At 39.1% G+C, this 8112-nt stretch overlaps 1 long non-coding RNA gene across 1 annotated transcript; it reads left to right on the top strand.

Annotated features, from left to right (window-relative positions):
- The first annotated feature begins 1414 nt into the window (after positions 1 to 1414).
- LOC120486667 (uncharacterized) lies at positions 1415 to 4449 on the top strand. Its single transcript, XR_005624237.2, has 4 exons — positions 1415 to 1659; positions 1772 to 1841; positions 3204 to 3384; positions 4254 to 4449. It is a non-coding gene; the product is annotated as an uncharacterized LOC120486667 (long non-coding RNA).
- The last annotated feature ends 3663 nt before the right edge of the window (positions 4450 to 8112 follow it).

The following is an 8112-nucleotide window of genomic DNA, read 5'->3' as shown; positions in this document are numbered from 1 at the left end:
TTTCCCCATTGACCCCCATGTTATTAAGTTGGCTTGAGAAAGCCAACTTACTGAAATCCTATTTAAACTTATTATTAGTGGTGCTTGCTGAAAGCAAGGCAACACTATTACTATTGTGTTTTTTGAGTCGGCCCAAAAGTTTGGCACGCTACTCCTCCCGCAGTTTTTGTCACACACCCATGAATGAGGTCTCAAAACGTGCGGAATATTCGGGAATGGTGTGCTATGACTTTTCTAAGCGATCGGGGGTACGATGTTCGCCCGAAGGGCGAACAAATTTCCCAAAAATCCCATAGACTTAACATTGCGACAAACTTTGACGACTCATAGCTCCGAGCGAGGATTTCACAGAAGCCTGCGATTTACCACATTTGAAGAGGCTGACAGGCTCTGTAAGAACATACCTCACAATGGGGTAAAAGTTGCACCCCTGGGGGGCAGGAGCTGCCCAAATTTTCCCCCATTGACCCCAATGTTATTTAAAATTTCTAGTATAGCATTATACTATTCCAGGAAAAAGTTTGGCGCACTCCTACGTCCACAGTTTTTGTCACAGACCCATGAATGAGGCATCAAATCGTGCGGCCTATTGAAGAGAAGTGTCCTATCACTTTTATCAGAGATCGGGGGTACGGTGTTCGACCCAGGGGCGAACAAATTTCCAAAAAATCCCATAGACTTAACATTGAGACAAACTTTGACGACTCATAGCTCCGAACAACGATTTCGGAAAAACGTGTGATTTGCCACATTTGAAGAGGCTGGCAGCCTCTGTAAGAACATACCTCACAATGGGGTAAAAGTTGCACCCCTGGGGGGCAGGAGCTACCCAAAATTTTCCCCATTGACTTACTATGGTGAAGGATGTCCCATCAAATGCATGTGTTTTTCCTACTATGGTAAATTGCATAGGGATTTTGTATTGAACATAGCTCTGGATCATAGTGTCATAGAGACAAGGGGGCGGGCTCATTTTACTCAGACGACCAATCAGTCTCTCAGGATCATTGTGAAGCTATCAAGCCACGCCCTAGCAACCATATACCGCACCTTAGCAACAACTCCCATAGACTTCCATTGAAAGAGATCAAAGGGATATCTCCGGATAGAAGTGTCATAGAAACACAAGGGTGGTCTCGTTTGACTCGGGGTAGCAAACAGCCAATCATGAATCACCTCAACAATTTCTGGACACACCCTAGCAACCATTATCGAGCACCTTAGCAACCAAATTTTAAAGAGGGATATCTTCCATTCTGAATGTCATACAGGCTTGGGAGTTGTATTATATCAATTATACTGACAAGCAGCCTTTGGAGATTCATGATTGGCAGCTGCCAAGCCACTCCCTAGCAACCAAAAAGAGTACCCTAGCAACCATTTTGCAAGGCCTACATCTCTTTATCAGAACATCGTACACTGTTAGAAATTGCTGTAAATTTACGGCCAAATTTCAACAGTATATTCCTGTTTTGTTCAAAAGCAGTACATTGCTGTTTTTTTGCGTTTGTAATATGACGTAGAAAAATTATAACGGCATTTTAACGTAATTATTGCTCGAGGGAAACAAAACGGTACTTAACAGTATTTTTGACTTGACATCGGAAGAGCTGCAGTGAGCACGCATGGATTTTTCATCCATCTTCATACTTATAATAGGTGAGTTCCCTTTTGTTTTGCTCGTTGTGATAGAAAAATGCATTACATCTGCAATTGTTACTAACTTGTATTTTGGATATTGGAAGTAGCCTAACTATTTTTGTATTCGCAGTGATAAAAGCACCAACTGCGACATCGTGAGGGAAGTTGGATTCCTCACACGGATAATTCCCGATTACAGGGTGAGTTTCATCCAAAATCAATTCTTCTGCAAAGTTTATGCAAAGCTATAAGTAAAAACACTGTTGCATGTGAATTACATCGTCGTCTTAGCGCGCTAAAGTGTTGCAGCTTGATTTTTCATTATTCGGAAAACCGTTGGACAAAACCTAAATTTCGGGCTTTTTGTGCTTTTAAATGGGGATAAACTTGTTGTAGGCCTAATCTGTACATCTCAGGGTGATTTATTTGTTGTACAAGTGATTGTATTGTTAGGCCTACTTTAATGGTGGCTTTATTTTTGCATAGATCCAGGTTTTGATATAAGTTAAGTGATAGAATAAGCATTAAGAATAATTCATATTAAAGTTAAGCTGTATTGTTACTTTGTCTAGCACGAAATTTAGAATAATCTTTAAGACTAATTAATATTTAAAGTTTAGTTATTGCTGCTGCAGTGTTACTTTGTCCAGCACGTAATTTTTAATAATCATTAAGACTAATTCATGTTTCACTGTTGCTGCTGCAGTGTTATTTTGCCCAACACGTAATTTAAAATTTATTAACACTAATTCACATTTAAAGTTTTGTTGTTGCCGCTGCAGTGTTACTTTTGAATATTTATTAACACTAATTCATATTTAAACGTTAGTTATTGCTGCTGCAGTGTTATCATGCTGCAGAGCATGATTTGGAGTGAAATGTGGTGCTATAGAGTCTCGTGTCGTGTAAATTTACAGTACATTTCGGTTTGTATACCCCCAGAACACTTGGAATATATGACACGAGTCACATAGAATCATTTTCTGATTTCAATTGTCAGAAACCAGATTTCAGATTACATGTGTAGTCAATTTTTCTTTAATTTATGATCTGAAAAAGAACATATGGCCTTGAACAACACCAGGGTGAGTAATTATTTACTTAATTTTCAATTTTTATATTAATTTACTTATTTTCAACACTTAAAAGGATAGTTTACACACACATACACACACACACAACACACACTAATTATATCATCTTCTTGCCCAGTGTTGTTTCTGTTGAGTTTATGTTTAATATGGACTTTTAATTGATGGACAACAATTATTAAACAATTTTATAAATATCTTTGTCTAAAGATAAATTAAAGTTTTATGGGTTTGGAACATAAGGGTGAGTTATTCATGACAGGATTTTCTTTTTATGGTTGAACTAACCCATGAACAATGTTGAGAACATAATTTCACAATACACATTTTAAATTAAATGTTTGCCCAGATAAGTCCATGATCAACACGTTGAAAATTTAATAAAAATGGCTCTGTCAATGATTTCATTTACAATACGGTGGTGGCAGATTCATGTTTTTATGCCGATGCTGACAGTTTTTCATTTTAAAGTTTCAGGTGAAACACCAGGAAGCTGTATTCAGCACTGGATGATCAGCCTTGAGGGTCATATTATTTCTGAGGGCATCCAGACGGCTTTTGTGTCTGGGCTTGCTGCTGTTTTTTCTACTTTTTACAACTTCAATCTTCAATACCAAGCTGAGGCAGCATGCACACTGGAATTTATTCAAAGGTAAATACTTGGATGCATACATTCAATTCACTTCACTTTTATTTATATAGCACTTTTTATAATGCATATCATTTCAACGCAGCTTTACATAAAATTTTTCATTGTTGCAGTGTTGTATGTTTAATTGCAGCCCATTCTCACTCCCAAGGCGTCACCTAACTGACGCCTTGGGAAGCATTTGACCATGCTTCAATATCTGACGCTTTAGGCGCCCTTTAGCGTCAGTTAGATGACGCCCTAGGATCGTGTGTACCCTACCCCCACCCCACACCTAAACCTAACCGCGTCCTCAAACTGACGCTTTCCTTTAGCTTCAGTTAGATGACGCCGTAGGATCGCGTCATGTAAGTGACGCTAAAGGGCGCCTAAAACGTCAAATATTGAAGCATGGTCAAAGGTGACGCCTTGGGGTGAGAATGTGTTGTTAATTGATACAACACAATTTGGCCCTAATTAACGGAATCTAGCATCAAATAAAGACATTTTCTTTTAAACTATTTGAAGCCCAGTGAGTAGCCATAGATGACTGTCAAGGAAATAAACAGGGCTTTGGTGGTGGTGAAGTGTTGGTGAAAACCTTGGAAGGAAGCCTCATCTTTGACACCTAAATGATGATCAAATGATTTTGTTAAAATGTTTTAAACATTGCTAAAATAGCATATAAGGTGTGCTATGCAAAAGCTTGAATAAGGAGATATCTTTATTCTAGATTAAATCACATCCTTCACCCCCAAAAGATTGTTCAGAAAGCTATCCTTTCCTGACAAAGTTAGAGGAAGTGATCTTAAAACAAGAATAGTTAAGATTATAGCAAATTTATATGTTCTTTGTGAGTAAACTAATTCTGAACAAACATGTTTGTTTTTCAGGCAGTTCATCGGGATAAACCCAGAAAAAGGCACCAAGGTTGGAGGAGTCATTTCAAAACGGACGGGGAAGCTCGCCCAGAAAAACAAAACAGTGAACCCTCGTGTCTCCAGTCTGCTTAAAAAATTGATGGATTTTGAGTGGGACTTTATACAAGTATTACACCCACACACCCACACACCCACACACACACACACACACACACACGCATATAGGCGCACACACACACACACACACACACACACACACACACACACACACACACGCATATACATGCACACACACACACACACACACACACACACACACACTCAAAATCAGGTGAATAAAGTAATTCACTGTTTGTGTCCAGAGGAAAAAAAAAAGAAAATGACAGTATACTTAGTCATTTGTTAAGGACTTGTTCAAGTTACAGGATAGTTCAGATTCTGATTTTTGAAACATCTTGTTTATTTATGTTTGTTGTAACTTCTAAACCTTGAATTTTAGTTATTTTTTTATTATTTAGTTATGTCCTTTATGCTTTTTTTCCAAAAAGAGTTTCAGAAGTTTAATAAACGAGACATGTTTTGAAACAATACTTAAAGCTGCTTTTCTTCTGTGACATTTTTAATTTACTATTTCACTTTTAAATTTATTCACTTTTGGTATTTTATAGCAAGACTGCAACAGGGAAATGTATTAAATCACAAGGTTCAGAAAATAATCTTTAAAAACACAGGGGGAAAAGTTGTCCTTTTTGCTAACTGTCCATTATTCAATACATTACACAATACCATGTTGTATATTTGTGTAGTTTACACTAATTTCAATATGAAGAACAAATAAGTGCTGTATTGCTGTAACATGTAGAAACTGCTTTATGCATTTGCAAAAGCAGTAACAACTGTAAATTTAACCAAAAGTAAGACACCGTTAATTTAACAGTATCTTGCTGGCAACCGTGCTGCCAGTTAATTGCTGTTTTTTAATAAACGGTAGTGAACTGTAAATTTCACTAACAGTAAAAAACTGTTAATTTAACAGTAACTTGCTGGCAACCGTGCTGCCAGTTCTTTACTGTTTTTTAACAGGAAAATTTTTAACAGTGTATAGAGATGGGGGTTGGTTTATACATTCATATTGACTTTGGAGCTTCATGATTGGAAGCTGCCAAGCCACTCCCTAGCAACCAAACAGAGTACCCTAGCAACCATTTTGTAACAGCTATATCTCAGCATCAGAACATTGTATCACGATGGGGGTTGGGTCTTTTGACTCATGCTAGCACATAGAACTTTCAAAATGCTAAACATGCTAGCTGTGAATAGCTACATGCTAATATTGATTAGCTAAGTGCTAAATCATGCCATGAACAATATAAAAACTCTATAATAACCATATGTGAACACTACCAACCACCTAGTAATACCATAGCAACTACCCAGAATACCCTAGCAACAACCTAACAACACCATAGCAACCACCCAGAACACCCTAGCAACCGCATAGCAACACCCTAGCAACCACCTAGAAACTATCCAGAACACCTTAGCAACACCCTAGCAACCACCTAGCAACACCCTAGCAACCACCCCAAACACCATAGCAACCACCTAGCAACACCTTAGCAACCACCCAGAACACCCTAGCAACCACCTAGCAACACCATAGCAACCACCGAGCAACACCCTAGCAACCGCCTAGCAACCATCCAGAACACCTTAGCAACCACCCAGAACACCCTAGCAACCACCTTGCAATACCCTAGCAACCACCTAGCAACACCCTAGCAACCACCCAGAACACCCTAGCAACCGCCTAGCAACACCCTAGCAACCACCTAGCAACACCTTAGCAACCACCGAGCAACACCCTAGCAACTGCCTAGCAACCTTCCAGAACACCTTAGAAACACCCTAGCAACCACCTAGCAACCATCCAGAACACCCTAACAACCGCCTACTAACAACCTAGCAACACCCTAGCAACCACCCAGAACACCCTAGCAACCACCTAGCAACACCTTAGCAACTACCCAGAACACATTGGCAACCACCCATAATACCCTAGCAACTGCATAGCAACCACCCAGAATACCCTGACAACCAACTAGCAACCACCCAGAACACCCTAGCAACCGGGTGGTGAGTTTTGCCACTGCAAGCACCACTTCACATTTTCCTCTGGAAATGTACATTCTAGTTAAGTTGGCTTGAGAAAGCCAACTTACTGAAATCCTATTTAAACTTATTATTATTATTAAGTTGGCTTGAGAAAGCCAACTTACTGAAATCCTATTTAAACTTATTAGTGGTGCTTGCTGAAAGCAAGGCAACACTATTACTATTGTGTTTTTTGAGTCGGCCCAAAAGTTTGACGCGCTACTCCTCCCGCAGTTTTTGTCACACACCCATGAATGAGGTCTCAAAACGTGTGGAATATTCGGGAATGGTGTGCTATGACTTTTCTAAGCGATCGGGGGTACGATGTTCGCCCGAAGGGCGAACAAATTTCCCAAAAATCCCATAGACTTAACATTGCGACAAACTTTGACGACTCGTAGCTCCGAGCGAGGATTTCGCAGAAGCCTGCGATTTACCACATTTGAAGAGGCTGACAGGCTCTGTAAGAACATACCTCACAATGGGGTAAAAGTTGCACCCCTGGGGAGCAGGAGCTGCCCAAATTTTCCCCCATTGACCCCAATGTTATTTATTATTAGTGTGAATGCTTCAAGCATTCACACTCTTGAAATCCAAATCTTTCTTCTTATTATTATTATTCCGTATTCTTCCGTACGTTTTTCGGTCGCTTTCTTCTCCTCTCTACTTTGTGCTACAAAAACCATTCAAGTATCAAAATGTGCAGCTTTTCAAGGACATGTGTGCTATTACTTTTCTTTTTTATAACCTTTATAATTTTTAAATTATTAAACTTTTTGTGCATATTTTTTAACATGGAAGTCAATGGAGAATTCGTCAAATTCTGTTTTATGCTCCTTCTGCTTTCAAAGCCTACAACTTCTGCATACTTTCAGCTATTTCTGTCATTTAAACTTTAAAATGTTGAGAAATTTGTCAGCTATTAAAGTTGTATTCAACTTTTTGATATCTATTATACTTTTTTCACAATCTCTACTTTAGTCTCATGATGTTTTTCAAGCCGTTTCTGAAATTATAATGGGAGTGAATGAGAGAGACTGTTCAGAGCTAGAGCACGTGCTAGAGTGAGCCAGCTTGAAAACTAATGCTAAAAAATAATTTTTAAATCGCTGGCCTGGCCACAATTTTCACTCTTTGGGCATAAAATTATACTTGAAACGTAGGTATTTTTGTTGTGGTTCCTCTCATGTGTTTAGTAAATCCCTGGGACTTATAGTTTTTTCTCTGTGTCCTTCCAAAGGACAAGAGTGACAGACATTCCTCCATTGGCAGCAATTATAAATTCAGGTCAAACTTTTGTGATCAGAGCAATACAAACCAGTTTTTTAACTTGCCAAAGTGGTCCCTTTTTTTAACTCTATCCACAAAAAAAATACATCACATCGTTCACAAAGGCCTTGTCTCGCTCACGGTCAGGTCATTTCGCCAATACAACCTATAGTTTTGTCTCTATTGAGGTTTGTTCGAGGCCAAGTATCAGCAATTTTGGCCTCTGTCTAAATAGGAAAGCTGATTGCACAGGTGATGCTGATTAGCAAAGATCAAAGGGAGACACACATAATTGGTCCTGTGTTCTGATTGGTGGACAGTCACTCAGCTCTTTTCTGAAGGATACTACAAGTTTTTGTTGCATTTATGCCTCTACTTCTCCTGTTCTCCCTCTCTCTTCCCTCCTCTTCTCCTCCTCCAATCCTCTACTCCTCCTGTCCTCCTATTC

Source organism: Pimephales promelas, chromosome 2, assembly GCF_988280905.1.
Source record: "Pimephales promelas chromosome 2, fPimPro1.hap1.1, whole genome shotgun sequence".
In the NCBI taxonomy this organism is placed as follows: domain Eukaryota; kingdom Metazoa; phylum Chordata; class Actinopteri; order Cypriniformes; family Leuciscidae; genus Pimephales; species Pimephales promelas.
Note: the sequence above shows the minus strand (reverse complement) of the source record. Positions and strands in the feature narration are given on the sequence as shown.